Source organism: Phoenix dactylifera, chromosome 4, assembly GCF_051530095.1.
Source record: "Phoenix dactylifera cultivar Ajwa chromosome 4, Ajwa_hap1_PhDact_Kaust_v1.1, whole genome shotgun sequence".
In the NCBI taxonomy this organism is placed as follows: Eukaryota; Viridiplantae; Streptophyta; class Magnoliopsida; order Arecales; family Arecaceae; genus Phoenix; species Phoenix dactylifera.
Genome location: NC_143193.1, coordinates 19,225,074 through 19,240,554, shown reverse-complemented (window position 1 = coordinate 19,240,554; position 15,481 = coordinate 19,225,074). Strand labels below are relative to the sequence as shown.

Here is a 15,481-nt window from a genome sequence, read left to right as displayed (position 1 = left end):
AATCTTTTAAAAATTTTGCATAGGAAGGCACTTGTTTGATTGCATCAAGAAGAGGTACATTGATTTTTACTTGCTTAAAAAGCTCAAGAATTTCAGAGTTTGGTTCAAGCTTTTGCAAGGGCTTTAATCTTTGTGGAAATGGTGCAGAAAAAGGACATTTGATTTTTTCAGTAGATGTTGGTGCTTCAGTTTCTTCGTTATCCTTTTCTTTTGTCTTTAAAGGGTCAGAATCAGGTATGGCTTGAGTTTGTTCTGGGACTGGTCGGTCAATAACTTTTCCACTTCGCAATGTTATTATACTCTTTGCTTGCTCTTTATGCGAAGTTGAAGATGATGCATTGCTACCGCTGTAGACTTGAGGGTTAGGTTGTGGTAGAGCTGGTAGCTTACCCTTCTCTTGAGCACTTAAAACAGTGGTCAGCATTGTCAGTTGATTTCTTAATTCATCATTGATTTTGGCTTGACCTTGCATGAAAGATTGCAAAGTCTCTTCGAGACTGGATTTTTGAGGGGGTGGGTGTGCATAATGAGGGTGCGGAGGTGGAGGAGTTGGGTTATATACTTGTTGAGGTTGGTCATGCCTCCACCTGAAATTTGGATGGTTCTTCCATCCAGGGTTGTAAGTACCCGAAAAAGGATTGTTGAAAGATTTTTGATAAGTATTCATAACATTGGCCTGATCGTGCAAGATTTCCTTGAATGCGGGTATTGTGGGGCAATCAGTGATGAGATGGCCAGGCATCTCGCAAATCCTACAACACTCGCTGTTATGTTCTACGGTCTTGACGGGTTCAATCCTTCTAAGTTCAATTTCCTCTACCTTCCGAGTAAGGGCTGCCATTTTAGCTTGAATATCATCCTGAGTATTAAGGTTGTAAAGGCCCCCGTGTGGAATGCTAGTAGTCTTAGGCAAAGGTTTATTCACTCTATCCCCTGTATCCCATAATTGTGCAGTCTCTGCGAGAGAGTCTAAATAGTCCCATGCCTCATCGGGTTGCTTTTCCAGAAATAGACCATTGCACATAGTCTCTATAAATTGTTTCAACTGTGGGGACAACCCTTCGTAAAAGAAACTAATGGTTCTCCATGTTTCAAATCCATGATGAGGACAAGAGAGAAGCAAATCTTTAAATCTCTCCCAGCATTCATAAAATGTTTCATGGTCTTTTTGCTGGAAATTACTAATGTGCCTTTTCAAAAAGTTAGTCCTTTGTGCGGGAAAGAATTTTTTCAAGAATTCTCTTTGCATATCATGCCATGTTCCTAACGATCTTGGTCTCAAGGAGTTCAGCCATGTTTTGGCTTTATCTTTCAAGGAAAAAGGAAACAAGGTTAATTTAAGGACATCTTTCGATACATTTGGCACTCTAAATGTGATACTAATTTCCTCAAAATCCTTAAGATGAAGATAAGGATTCTCGGATTCCATTTCATGATACTTTGGCAGCAATTGAATTACTCCTGGTTTGATTTCAAAGTGTCCTACATTTTCAGGAATAATCATGCATGAAGGTTGACTAGTCCTAGTGGGATGTAAATATTGTCGAAGTGTCATAACTGGGGGTCTACCTTCATCACCATGGTGACTTCCTACATCATCAGGAAAATTTGCCATCTCACAAGGTGTGAGATACTGCGAAGGAATTTCAAGGATGTGTCCTAAGGGATGATCTAAAGTTGTACGACTTAATCGACCGGTGTCGTCCCTATCCCAACCTAGCATACAAAATTTAATTAATTTTTTTTAATGTTTTTTAAATAAATATAAATATAAGTACCAACTAAAGATACCCTAAAACTACACCCTAAGACAAAAATCTATTCACAATCAAACATGCAACTAAACATTACACCTCAATTTCTAATATTTTTCTTAAATTTCTAGACAGCTCCTAACTGGTTTGAAGAGGGCACCTAAGCCTCCAATCCGGTCTAATGAACTGAGTTGACCAGGTAAGCTCCCAGGTAAGTGGAGGGGTCACGATGCGTTCGCAAAGGTCCCACTTAAAACCCACTTGCCTCGAACAGATGAACTGTCTCCCTTATAGGGACAAAGCTTGCCTAGACATCAACTAAGCCACAGAGCGAAATTGGTGCAACTTTCGGTGGTCTTCATCCTATTGAGCTCGAATGTCCTTAGGGGCCAACGTCTAGTTGATTTTAGTTAAGCTTAGGATATTTATGCAATGGGGTGATTTTTGGGCTAAGGACGAGTGATGAAATCCCGACCTTATCTTTTTAAATGGGTTCAGCCCTTAGAGTATTTTATGCTGATGCCATATACTATATGCAACAATCAAGAGATTTTTTTTTTAATATTTTATGACATGACATTAAATTTCATTGAATAGGTGATCAAGCAAATTATTTATTTTTTTTTTAAATTTTCAATTAGCAACAAGGGTTAATGAGATATGATAACAATAAAATTCTGATCTAAAACAATTAAATGCAGAAAATTCAAAACAGACAGCAGCAAGTTTTCGTATTAACTGATAGTCTTAAAAGTTTTCGAATGTCAATCAGACCGTTCAGATGAAAGAAACACAGGTCCTGCACCTGATGACCAAATTTGAGTTCAATCAGACGGTTAATTTCTTTGATATCAGAGTTTGATGCAGACTGTGCAGGGAATAAAAAAACAGCAATAAAGATTTTTTTTTCAAAGAAAAAGACTAAATACTAAGAAACTGATTAAATCTAAAATTATACTAATAAATCAGCCGTTCCCCGGCAACGGCGCCAAAAACTTGATGCAAAAATAAAATTGTTCTCCCAAGTGCAGGAGAATCGCACAAGTAGTAAATTCTCGGGAGTCCGAGGTCGAATCCTCAGGGAACGAAATATGTATGAGATTACTTAGTATAATTTCAGATTAATTAATTCAATAAATTTATGGATCAAAATGATGTTTTAATTTCAGAAATTAAAAACAGAAAATAATATATCAATAAACAAAGTTCTATGAAATAAAGATGGTAGGGATCTGGAATCCCCCTTGATGATATTGCATCCAAGAAATAAACTCTATGGTTCTTGATTAAAAATGAATTGTAGGATAGATCTAATCATGGTATATGTTTCATGAACATATGAACTCAATTTCAAAGCAATCGTCGTGCTTTCTACGTCTACGACGAATCAAATACTAAAGCAATCCATATATCAATAATCATAATCCATTAAAGTGCTATCTACGAAATAACTATGCATGGATCAAAAACTTATCAGTAAATATAATTCATTCAAGGCAAAAGTTTAGAGTTTACTTCAAAGAGCAATACATCAAAGGTTCCTCCATCTCCCTCCCTAAGAAATTAGCCGTCCATCAACATAAAAGAAATCTCCCCTGTTCCTCTTCCTTCACTCTTTTTTTTTTTTTATTTTTGGAAACAGGACATGCCCTGTTTCCTCTCTTTCTTTTTTTTCTTTTCAATAGGGGCTGAGGCTCTGTTTTTTTCTCGAATGAATACCTCCCTTTCTCACCCAGCCGAGAGGTATATATCAAGCTGGCGTCGATCCCCCTTCTCACACGCGGTGGAGATGAGCGGACCCCTGGTTCTGGGGCGTGGATTGCGGGATCATGGTTGCTGGGATTCGGATGCTGGCTGGCCGCGATCGTGGCATGCTGGGAAGCTTCACAGAAGCCGGGATTCGCTGCTGTTCTATCGCAGAAGCAGGGGATGCGGGATGCTCCAACGCGTGAGATCCGGACGTGGGAGAATCACTCGCGGGAGAAGCGGAATCTGGGAGGCTCGTGGATGCTGGGTGGACTGGATCGGAAGGAATGAGCATGGATCCGGAAGAATCGGATGAGCAGCAGATCCTTGGACGCGCGATGGGATTCTGAATGCTGTGAATCCAAAAGAGGTTGACGGATGTTGATCACGGATGCTGGAATCACGGATCGGAAGCTGGATCTTTGCTGGGATGAGGTGCGGACGAGGCGTGCACTCGTGAGGAACTCGGACGTGGACGCTTAGATGAAGTCGGATGGAGCTTGAGATGGGGAATGGATGCTGGCCTGCGGATGATGCGAAAGAGGTGGACGGCTAATTCTGGCGATGCTCGTGAATGGAAGGAGACGTGGGGTTGCAACGCGAAGGGATGCGGAGAAGGCTGGATCGCACGATGCTGGATGAACACGTGGAGGATCACTCACGGGAGAAGCTGGGTTGCACGCATGAGATGAAGTGGGAGAATCATAAACGGGTGCACAGGTTGCTTTGAATTGGCTGCAGTGAACCTGAAAGGCTGAACTTAACCTCCTTCTAGTATGCAACTGGGGTTGACCCATATGGTTGGCTGGTCGCATATGGTGATGCATCTTTTTGGACCTAATACGTATTTTAACTTTAATTTACGATCACCTGCACCCCACAAAAATATAATATTAATACAGCACTTCTATCATCATTTGTTAGCAATAATACTAATTTGAGTGATGTGTAGATCGCACTTTTGTGCTCTCATCACTTGCATACTTATCCTAAGCCAAATTAAATTAAAATCAAATTAGACGTTGGCCTTAGGGTTTTCGAGCTCAATTAGGCTCTTGGAAAGAAGCGGCTGAAAGCCACTCCAGTGAGAATTTAGTAATTGGTGATGTCTAAAAAAGTTTTACAACAGTGAGAACTGTTACGGATATTGTGGTATCGGTGTATCCCTTCTGGTACCACCACACACCCCGGAACTTTTCTGGTCACTGGTTACTGGATAACTTAACTAGTAAGCTCAAGCTTAATCTGAAAGGGAGATTAGGAGCTGTCTAATCTAGAGAGAATTGCAGGAACTTTTTTAACCTGATAAGTCTCTGTGCAACTAGATTTAAGAAGCTACTAAACCTCACTTAGTTCTAAGACTAATAGGATCAAATTGTTGTATGGTGTTGGTTGTGGTCAGCTGTGTCTAGCCCTTCTTTTCTTTTAGGATTTCGTTTAGGAGTCGAGTCTAATTAAGTTGTGAATAATATATGCATGGTAGAAAATCATTAAGGGATAAGTTAACACCATTTAACCCAGAGGTTGGAAAAAAGTATCGTCACATCCGACGAATTATTGATCAACCACCAATCTCTACAATGGGTGATAATATTAAAACCCTGAATAAGTTATTCGCTCCTGCATCCGCTAGTCCACCTACAGTGTTGCCAATAAATAATGCAGCCCAATTTAGAATTCGGGCTGCGACAATAAATATGCTACCCAAATTCCATGGGTTTTAAAGGGAGGCAACCCAACATGTAAATATTATATAAATATATATATATATATAAATTAATAAATTACTAAAATGTAGGTTTGGGGGTTTTTGGCCCCAATTATCACTTTACCCATCCATATCAGGTAACTTCTCCTCTGTCCTATTACTGTCTTAAATTTTCTTTAACATTGAGGACAATGTTAGATTTAGGTATGGGGGTGAGAATATTTTTGAAAAAAATATATTTAAAATTAAAATTAAAATTAAAAAAAAGGGAGTTCAAATTTTTAAGTCAAACTCTAATCTTTTTGGCTGTACAAACTAGGAATTGCTTTGACAAAAGCTTTGAGTTAAGAAATATGATAGCAGTTCCAGCTTGAGTTTTCGTTCCACCTGTCTCCTGCTAACATGATAGAAGATAATTTAGCACCTACACGTAAGCACATGAATAGTGGGGTATGTATACTTGCAACTAATATGAATACTTTTAATCTTCGAGATAATTTAAAGTTATATGTGGATGAACACCCTAATCAAAATATATATATATATACAAAAAAAATAATGAGTTTATTTTAAGTCTTCTCACTGAGTAACCGGGCCTCTTGCCTAGCAAGCAGCGAGTGTTCGCGTAAAAAGGTGAGAATGACTGAGATTAAACTCTGAGTGACTAATTTGGCCTTGAAGCCTAGTTAACTTGAGTTATTAAGCCTGTTAGGGTGTCTCTACACCTAGTGCCCTGAGCCATCTGGATCGGAAGTCATTGGTCTAACACTCGCTACATGGGTTAGCTAGAAAGTTTAATAAGGCTAGATATTGCACAAGTCATTCTTCTTAGCATTCAGTCTGAAAAAAATACACATATATATAAAATAAATAAATAAATAAATTTGGGGTGTTCATTATCATTTAACTCTAGAAAGTCTTGAAAATTAGAGTGATCATGTTGGAAGTAAGTGAAAGTCACTCATTTATATGATACTATCTTGCACCTCACTACATTCTTGACTTGTTAGCAGATAGATGGAGAGTAATGGAACTTGAGTTAGAGTCTGCTTAAATATGATAGCAACAAATCTCTAATGTCCTTGCAATTCTAGTTTCATACAGTAATACTTGTCCAAATGTTGAGTTAAACATTAGAAATCCCTGACTAATGAAGTTTGTGGGTAACTTCACTGCAAACCCTCACGAGACAACACTCGTCCACTAGGGTAACCTAGGGGTTTAAAGGCTTGTTGCACATGCTAAGTGTAATCGTAATGCTCTACGAAAGCGAGTATCTATCTTAGTTCATGTATATATAATAATACTTTTGCACTCTCATTTCTGCACTAAATTGCTAGAGACTAGCAATAAGCTAGTTGGGGGGTATGATGAGAGCACAAAAGTGCGACCTACATATCACTAAAATTAGTGTTATTGCTAACCGATAATAATAAATTCGCTAGATTAATATTATATTTGGGTTTGACACAGATTATCATAAATTAGAGATAAAATGCACATTGAGTACAAATTTGACTTCAGAAGGATCCCTTCCCAGATCCGACCCGGTTGAAGATCGGGTCGGGTCCGAGTCGGGTTCGGGTCCGAATTGGATCCAATTTCTTTGTGCTTTTGGGAAAGAATTTTGGGCAAATCTAATTTGACCATATCATAACTATGAGGTGCTGGGTGACCCATGACTTGAAAGACTTGCACTTGACCTCTAGTCAGAACAGATGACTCGTGACGAACTCAGTCCATCCATCTACAAGCCAAATTTCATATCACACTATTTTTTTATCTATATGACTAATTGGACGGAACTTGGTATCTCTCAGCTCTCATCTCAGGAGGGCAAAGAATGTCCCAAACCTTCTTCCAAAATCTAATTCCATTGCAGAAACTGGCACATGACCCATATTCAGTTCAACGTTCCAGTAAGGGGAGAAGGAATGATCCCAAGCGCCCGTTCGCGTTCATCCGGCGATCCCGCATCCGTCCGTGGGCCAAAGAAGAAGATGGATCTTCTTCCATCCATGAAGCACTCCTCCAGCTCATCCCGCAGCTCCTCCCTCCTTCCGCTTCATCAACCCCTCCTTCATTCCATGATCCGGCGATCCCGCACGGCGTCTAGACCCTCTTCCGGATTCCCAGCATCTCAGCCCTCTCCCGTGGATCCACATTTTCCCCTCTTCTGTGATGCTAGCAGTGGTCCCGCAGCGTGTCTCCACCGCGTCTCTAGCCGTCTGCGACCAAATCCCCGCACCTTAGCCCGTGCCTCCCTCCTTCTGTTTCCAAATATCAGCCTCCCAGCATCCCAGACAACCCTCTTCCCCGATTCCAGCGATCCCGCGCCCATCAAGCATTCCGTGATCAACGTCCCAGCCAAGAGCCGCGTCCGCCCTCTCCTTCCGCCCATAACGCTTGCTGTGGCGATCTATAAGAGGGGGAGGTTGAGGAGAGCTCGAGGAGGGTGGTGGCCGGGGGAGCTCGGCTCTCGGCTGGGTGGTGGCCGGGGGAGCTCGGCTCTCGGCTGGGTGGGGGCCGGCTGGTCCAAGGGAGGAGAAGGGAGCTCGGCTGGTTCACAGGAGAAGGAACTGGGGAGCCCTGTTTTCCGAGAAGAAGAAGAAGAAAAAAAAAATAATAATATTTTATTTGTTTGAGGGGCTCCACTAGGAGAGAGAAGCTTCTTGTTTCGTTTTCTCAGGCTTCCAATCTCCATTTTTATTTGTAATCAATTTTTTTTATGAAATCTAGCGATTTTCTTTCATGCAATCCCTGTTCTAGGTTCAAGTTAATTTTTGTTTTCTTTTCATGAAATCTTTTAATTTTTCTTTTTATGCAATACATTAAATCTTCTTTTATGCAATTTGTGTTCACTTCAATCTTCTTGTTTTCATCTATTTTAATTTATGCCAAAGCTTTTCTTTGATTAGTCAAATATGTAAATACTTTTCGAATTTAAGTAACTGTCTTTCTGTTAATTTCAATTAGAAAATATTCAACATCCTCAAAATAATGTTTTTCTTCCATCATTCAAAAGTCGATTTCGAATTGAAGTGAATGTTCTAATTTTTATGCAACTCCAATCGCCTCCCTGTGGATCGACCTCTTACAATCGCTATTCTTCGAGTAGGAAAGGTAAGAGTAAAATTAAATTAAACTTTGTTCATCGGTTCTAACAACGATCTGTTTAGCATATTTTTAGTTAGACAGGAATCGGACGATCACTCAACTCTTGAGAATATGTATCATCATCTTATTAATTTTTTGGACGATTCATAGACACATAAACAATATGAATGAAAAGATACCCATTTATTTTTCAATAATAATAATGTTAAGTACAAATTTATGTCCCAGAATTAATAATGTGTCCGCCAGATTGGCTTCTAGGGCATACATCTAACACTTGATCCTCTAGGTCCAATTGTGATCAACTCCTTGATCCATCTTCAATCAATCCTTGATCTCGATCCGCGCATGTTGAGCTTGTTGATGTACATATCGATCAACCATCGACGTGCAACACACATCACAGATTACATCCCAGATTGCTTTAAAAATTAAATAAAATTAAAGAATAAATTACAACCCTTTTTCATGAGATATGCAGGTCTCTAATACATGAATTTAAGATGCACGCATGCATCTGAAAATTAAAATTACATGCATCACAGAACATCGCAGAACATTTCAGCACATTCAAAAAGGGTCCATCCATGATCATCACCATACGCATCACATGCATAAAAATTATTTTCAGATCTGTAATGTAACTGATTAGTTCATCTCATGACTTGCTGATCATGCAAGATTTGATTCTAAATATTTGTAATCACATTATCAAAACATTAGAATCATTAATCTAATTATCCAAAAATCAGCATGCAGAAAAATCAGCAAGCTGAAAATTCTGCATACATAAATTTCAGCAAGCATAATCCCTTAAATTTTAGATCTAATGCCTTTAAAAATTTAATCCTAATCTTAATCTACGTAACCATGGTTCTGATACCACTGTTAGGATCTATCACATTCTGCTGAAAATTCAAAAAATTTTAGATATGCAGCGGAAAGACATGTGCATATCCCATTCATCGCATGAACGTATTTTAAAACCATTTATAGATAGATTAGGATTAAATTCTTATTAAATCATTTTAAAATCATGATTAAGAAGATCAGATCTTCATCTTGTGCGGGTAAATGGTCTCCGCAAATCTAATTCATGTGGTATTTAATGAAGGTTCAGTGGAAGCCGCACACGCGTCCGGCCTCTACAAGTATCCACACGAAGTAGGGAGTCGATCGAAGCCTTTGGATCTCCCCGAGGTGCTAGCTCCCTTGCAGAGAAGGCTATTGATGGCTGAAGTCCTCTTTTTTGAATCAAATTTTGATTGGCTTGAGAGGAAGAGTAAGAAGAAAGAACTAAGGAAGAAGATTGAATGCCTCTGCACAGCCTTTTTCTTTTCCTTCTTTTGGAACCAAGATGAAGAAGGAAGAGGGCGTCCTAGGCTCTTCTTTTTCTTCTCTTGATTGTGGCTCAAAGGAGAAAGATGGAGGAGGGTGCTCATGGCTGGAATGAGGAGAAAAAGCATGAATAGTGGCTGAAATCCCATGCTCCTTTTGAAGTATTAAGGGATAAAGATGAGTTCCTATTTTTTAGAACTCATTCTTATCCCTTTAGATGGCAAGCAAGGAGGGGCGTAGCCCCCTCCTTTTCTTCTCACGCAAGCAAGGGAGGGGCGTACGCCCCTCCCTCTTCTCCCCTCTATTCCCACACCCCACTTAATCATATTAAGTGGGGTGGGTTTAGCCACATAGGTTATGACCCAATCCTTTTCTAAAAAGGATTAGATGAACCTAATTTAATTACTCCAAATCCTAATCCAATTAGAGTTTAATTGAACCATGATTCTATTAAACTCTTCAATTCTAATCTAATTAGGAGTCATTTAATTAATTAGATTAAAATTAAAATTAATTAGGACTTAAGAAATTCTAATCTAATCAGGACTTGTTTAAATTTCAGCCCTAAGACAATTAGGACTTTAGAAATCCTACTCCAAGTAGGACTCTAATTTAATTTGAAATCCTAATCCAATTAGGACTCCAAGTAGGACTCGCGATCAAGTCCAATTAATTAAATCCAATTAATTAAATTAAATTGCAATCTGATTGCAATTATTTCTTCTTCTAACCACTAACTCTTAGCGGGTTAACCAATTATCAATCTAATTGATCATATGTGATTCTTAATCACAATTCAACCATCGGATCGGTTAATACCTCTAATGTGTGTGACCCCATAGGTTCTATTCTGATGGTAGTGAGATAAATTGCGATCTCTATCATAATATCATTGAAAACTCATTTCAATGGATTGAAACAATTCCAACTCAACTTACTAGGGATTATCGACCATCAAGATGATCCCTGTGAGTCTCACTATCCACCAGTGACACCTAGCAGTATGTAGTGCCTACTCAGCAGAATAGAATGATGAACCTCTAGGTGCAGTTATCGTATGATACAGTCCTTCTATCGTGGATCCCTACAGACCGGAGGTCATATATAACTCGTCAAACTCCGTCGTCTGTCATATGTCTAGATTTATTCGACTTGAGTCCGATAGTGAAAAACTCTTTCTCCACTGTATATTACTACCCTGGCCAAGGTCTTAGAACTCAGTTTAATAAATCACATAGGATCACTCCTCTTCTATCAAGGTCGATAGATTCCATGTAACTGCATACCCTACTCCTACAGTGAACCTACTGCAGCCAATCTACACTACAAGGACTCATATGACTAGAGACCATGTATATGTGCAGTCAAACTACAATAACCTCACTATGAATAGCCGAAGCACCGCAAGTCAAAGGACCAGTGACACTACTGCAACATCAAGCAAGTCACTGATGAGTGGATAGACATCCAAGTGACTTCTTATCTTGGTCACTCTCAGTACCCTTATTCTCTAACAAGCACCTGCACTATCACTTCAGTGTCCGTACACTGTGAACTCGAGACTCGTCCATCCATAAGGAAAGCAATCTATGCACTGATCGGATCGATCACCGTCCTCGTGATGATCCATTGATCAGGAGCATTTAGAAATTAATCACCAAGGATACATGGCTCAAATTCTCAACTCTTAAGAATATATATCATCATCTTAATAATTCTTTGGACGATTCATAGACACATAAACAATATGAATGCAAAGATACCTATTTATTATTCAATAATAATAAAGTCAAGTACAAATTTATGTCCCAGAATTAATAAGGTGTCCACCAGATTGGCTTCTAGGGCATACATCTAACAATTACTACTAGAAACTAAGCATAATGATGATTCAAAAGTCACAACATATCCTTTATCACAGAATTGACTAATGCTTAGCAAATTATATTTCAATATATCTACCAATAAAACATTTTCAATATAAGTAGTTGGTGAAATCCGAATGTTACCAATGCCAATGATTTTGCCTTTTCCATTATCACCAAAGGTAATCATTCCTCCATCTTTCTTTTTGAGAGACATGAATTGGGATTCATCCCCTGTCATGTGTGAGGATGATAGTGGTATTTTGATGATTAATACAATGATTAAGAGTATGTTACAAGTTAATTCGATACATCATTAATAAGTCTGTCACTCTCGATACATTAGTATAATGAGACTAAGATGTATTTCAATGATTATTAATGAGATAAAATTTGCGATAGGAAAGGGATAGTGAATTCTAAATTCTAATTCGGCAAAATTTCAAGTGAAACATACTCTTAAGTGGACAATAGTAATTTTCATTGTTTGGAGTATGTAGCACTGCCATGACATATATTCAAAATTGTTTAAAGTTTATTTCATTGATTATATGGATGAATCTAACCTTAAGTTGCAGCAAAGTGTGGATTGAGTCGACCCCAAGATTGATTGAGTCGACCCCAAGATTGATTGAGTCGACCCCGGCACATCAAGAAACCATCTGGCACACTTCTGCAAAAATGGCATGGATGAACAGTACTTGGGTCGACCCAAGCAAAGGATGAGTCGACCCAATCCTCAAGCCTCAAGAAAACAGTTCTCTGGAAACCCTGAGAGGGTCGATCCAAATGAAACTTGAGTCGACCCAAACATGAGTCGACCTCAAGTTAACATGAGTCGACCCAAAGGCAATGACATTCAAAAATAGGTTCTCTGAAAACCCTGAGAGAGTTGACCCAAGTGGAAGTTGAGTCGACCCAACTGAACCTTGAGTCGACCCAAAAAGTGTTGAGTCGACCCAAGTGAATGAAGGCTAAAATACAAGGTTCTGTGGTTTCTGAGAGGGTCGACCCCAATGTTGCTTGAGTCGACCCAAGTGAAAGTTGGGTCGACCCCAGTAAAAGTTGAGTCGACCCAAGCACGGGCAGAAGCATAACGGCTAGTTCTGTAGAAGTACTTTCAAACCTCCCAACAGTGAGTAACGGCTAGTTTTTGAATTCTAACCATTGGGACTTGTTGCCCAAGGTGACAAGCTAAGAGGGGGGGGGGGGGGTGAATTGGTTTCTTTTAATTTTAACTATCTTACTTGTGTTAAATGATGAGTTAGTGAACTTAAACAAATCACAATACAAACAACAAGAAGTATAGTGGTTCGGTGCTCTCCTTAGCACCTACGTCCACTCCCCAAGCGACCCCTTGAGAATTCACTATAATCCCGCGGATTACAGTTGGATTGTTTTCCGGGCTCACAATCCAAAAAACCTTTACACTTTGGTTTTCCGAGTTCACCAAAAACCTATGTTGGTTTTACGGGCTCACCAACGAACCTATACAATTGGTTTTACGGGTTCACCAACAACCTACGTTGGTTTTACGGGTTGACCAACAACCTACGTTGGTTTTACGGGATTACCAACAACCTATGTTGGTTTTACGGGCTCACCAACGAACTTTTGCAATTGGTTTTCCGGATTCACCAATCAACCTATTCCGTTGGTTTTGCGGGCTAACCAACCAACCTTTACAAGTAGTTTAATAAACAAAGAAAGAAGATTTAAACTCCTAGATGAGCAAATATAACAATATAATCTACAAAGAAGAGTTTAGAGAATAGTTATCGCTTGATGTGACTTCTCTCTTCTTTGTCAAGGATGCTTCACTCTTCAAGGGTGGATGGAGCTCTTGATGACTCTTTGAATCTGCTCAACCACTTTCTTTTGATTCTTGAATGAAGCACTTGGATGAAGCTTGCCTTGCTAGGGTTCTCTCTTGAATGCACTTGATGTATTTTCCAAAGCTTGCTTCCTCTGATGAATACTCTCTCTTAAATACTTCTCCAACCTCCAAATAGTCCTTCCTGACCGTTGGATTGAAGAAACTAGCCGTTTATAGCCGTTGGGAGTCCAAAAAGCACTTCTGCACAACTAGCCGTTATGCTTCTGCCCGTGCTTGGGTCGACCCAAACTTTTCTTGGGTCGACCCAAACCTTGGGTCAGCTCAAACTTTTTCTTGGGTCGACCCAACCTTCAGAAACACAGAAACTTAGAATTCAGCTTTCCTTCACTTGGGTCGACCCAACCTTTCTTTGGGTCGACTCAAAGTTCACTTGGGTCGACTCAACTTCTTCTTGGGTCGACCCTAACAGGGTTTCCAGAGAACCTTTTCTGTCTTCTTTTCTGTCTTGCCTTTGGGTCGACCCTCTCAGGGTTTGGGTCGACTCAAGCTTGGGTCGACTCAACTACTTCTTGGGTCGACCCTCTCAGTAAATCCAGAGAACCATTTTTCTGTCTTGTTTTGAGGATCTTGATCCTTGGGTCGACTCATGCTTTCCTTGGGTCGACCCAACTCACTGTTCATCTTTGCCATTTTTGCAGAAGTGTGCCAAATGTTTTCTTGATGTGCCGGGGTCGACCCAATCATCCTTTGGGTCGACTCAATCCACACTTTGCTGCATCTCAAGGTTAGATTCATTCAAATGAACAATGAAATGTATCTATATCAATTTAAACAAATATACTGAGAGTAACAGACTTAAGAATGTAGTATCGATTTAACTTATAACATACTCTAGATAATTGCTTGTTAATCATCAAAATAACACTATCATCCTCAATCTCCCCCTTTTTGATGATTACAAAATAAAGAGTATGAGCCTATTGATACTTGTCTTTAAAATCAGTTTTTGGAAGGGCTTAACTTGCTGAATTTCAGCTTTTCATATATAAGAGTGAAGTCTCCCCCTATATCATTCAAATGTTGCCAATTTGACTTTTTGAATTACTCCCCCTTTCATTTATAATTCATTAAAGATGAAACTCCAAAAATTTAAGATAAAACATGAGTTTCAGGTTATGTATCGAGGTGTGAAAGGTGCGTGCCAAATTCTGAAATTTGATATAAATTTTTGACTTGATCATTTTCATTGTTGCAAATTGCTCCCCCTTGGATGTATATACTTTCCTATATGATTTTCAATTTGTTTTACAAATTATTTCTCTTTCTTTCTTTACTTCTCCTCTTATTACTCTATCTTTACTTCTCCCCTATTACTCTTTCTTTACTTCTCCCCCTTTTTGTTACTCTATTTACTCTATCTTTACTTCTCCCCTATTACTCTTTCTTTACTTCTCCCCCTTTTTGTTATCATCAAATAGGTACATGGGAAAAGACACAATAAATAACAAACATTCAAACTTCATTGATCAAAATAGGAACATTTTAGTACAATCATGCCAAAAACAAAAGCAAATACAATGTTCCTCAATCAAGGTTCAAAATACATGATCAACACAAAATACATATGAGAACTAGATACATATCCTAGGCTCTAAACAAGATCGTGAGACTCTCTCGGATCGCTTGGCTATGGCTCTCTTGGGTCCCATTTCTCCAAGATATTGAAGTAATCTACTGTTTGGAGATGATTGGAGAAGATTTGAGAGTAGAAAATAGGGTTTTCGGAAGAGGACAAAGGGTAAACAGTGCCCTAGATAGCTCACGGGTCCCCCTTTTAACAGTGGAGTCCCGACGTTGGGTCGACTCAAAAATTTTCTTGGGTCGACTCAACGTTGGGTCGACTCAAGTTCAGAAATTTTTCCTTTCTCTTCCTTTTCGCTTCTAAAAATTTTTCTTGCTTCCAATCCTTACAAATTCTTTCTGGGACAATGATACATGAGTAAGGAATCTATAGATTACAAGTTTGACTCATGTTTCATAGGTTTTTAGAAATGGGAGGAATGTATCATGAGACTGCTTGCTCCCTTTTATATCTCTTCAATAAAAAGGATCACAT

At 39.2% G+C, this 15,481-nt stretch overlaps 1 pseudogene; it reads left to right on the top strand.

Moving 5' to 3' along the window:
- The first annotated feature begins 1,094 nt into the window (after positions 1-1,094).
- Positions 1,095-1,192, top strand: LOC149753707 (small nucleolar RNA R71; annotated as a pseudogene).
- The last annotated feature ends 14,289 nt before the right edge of the window (positions 1,193-15,481 follow it).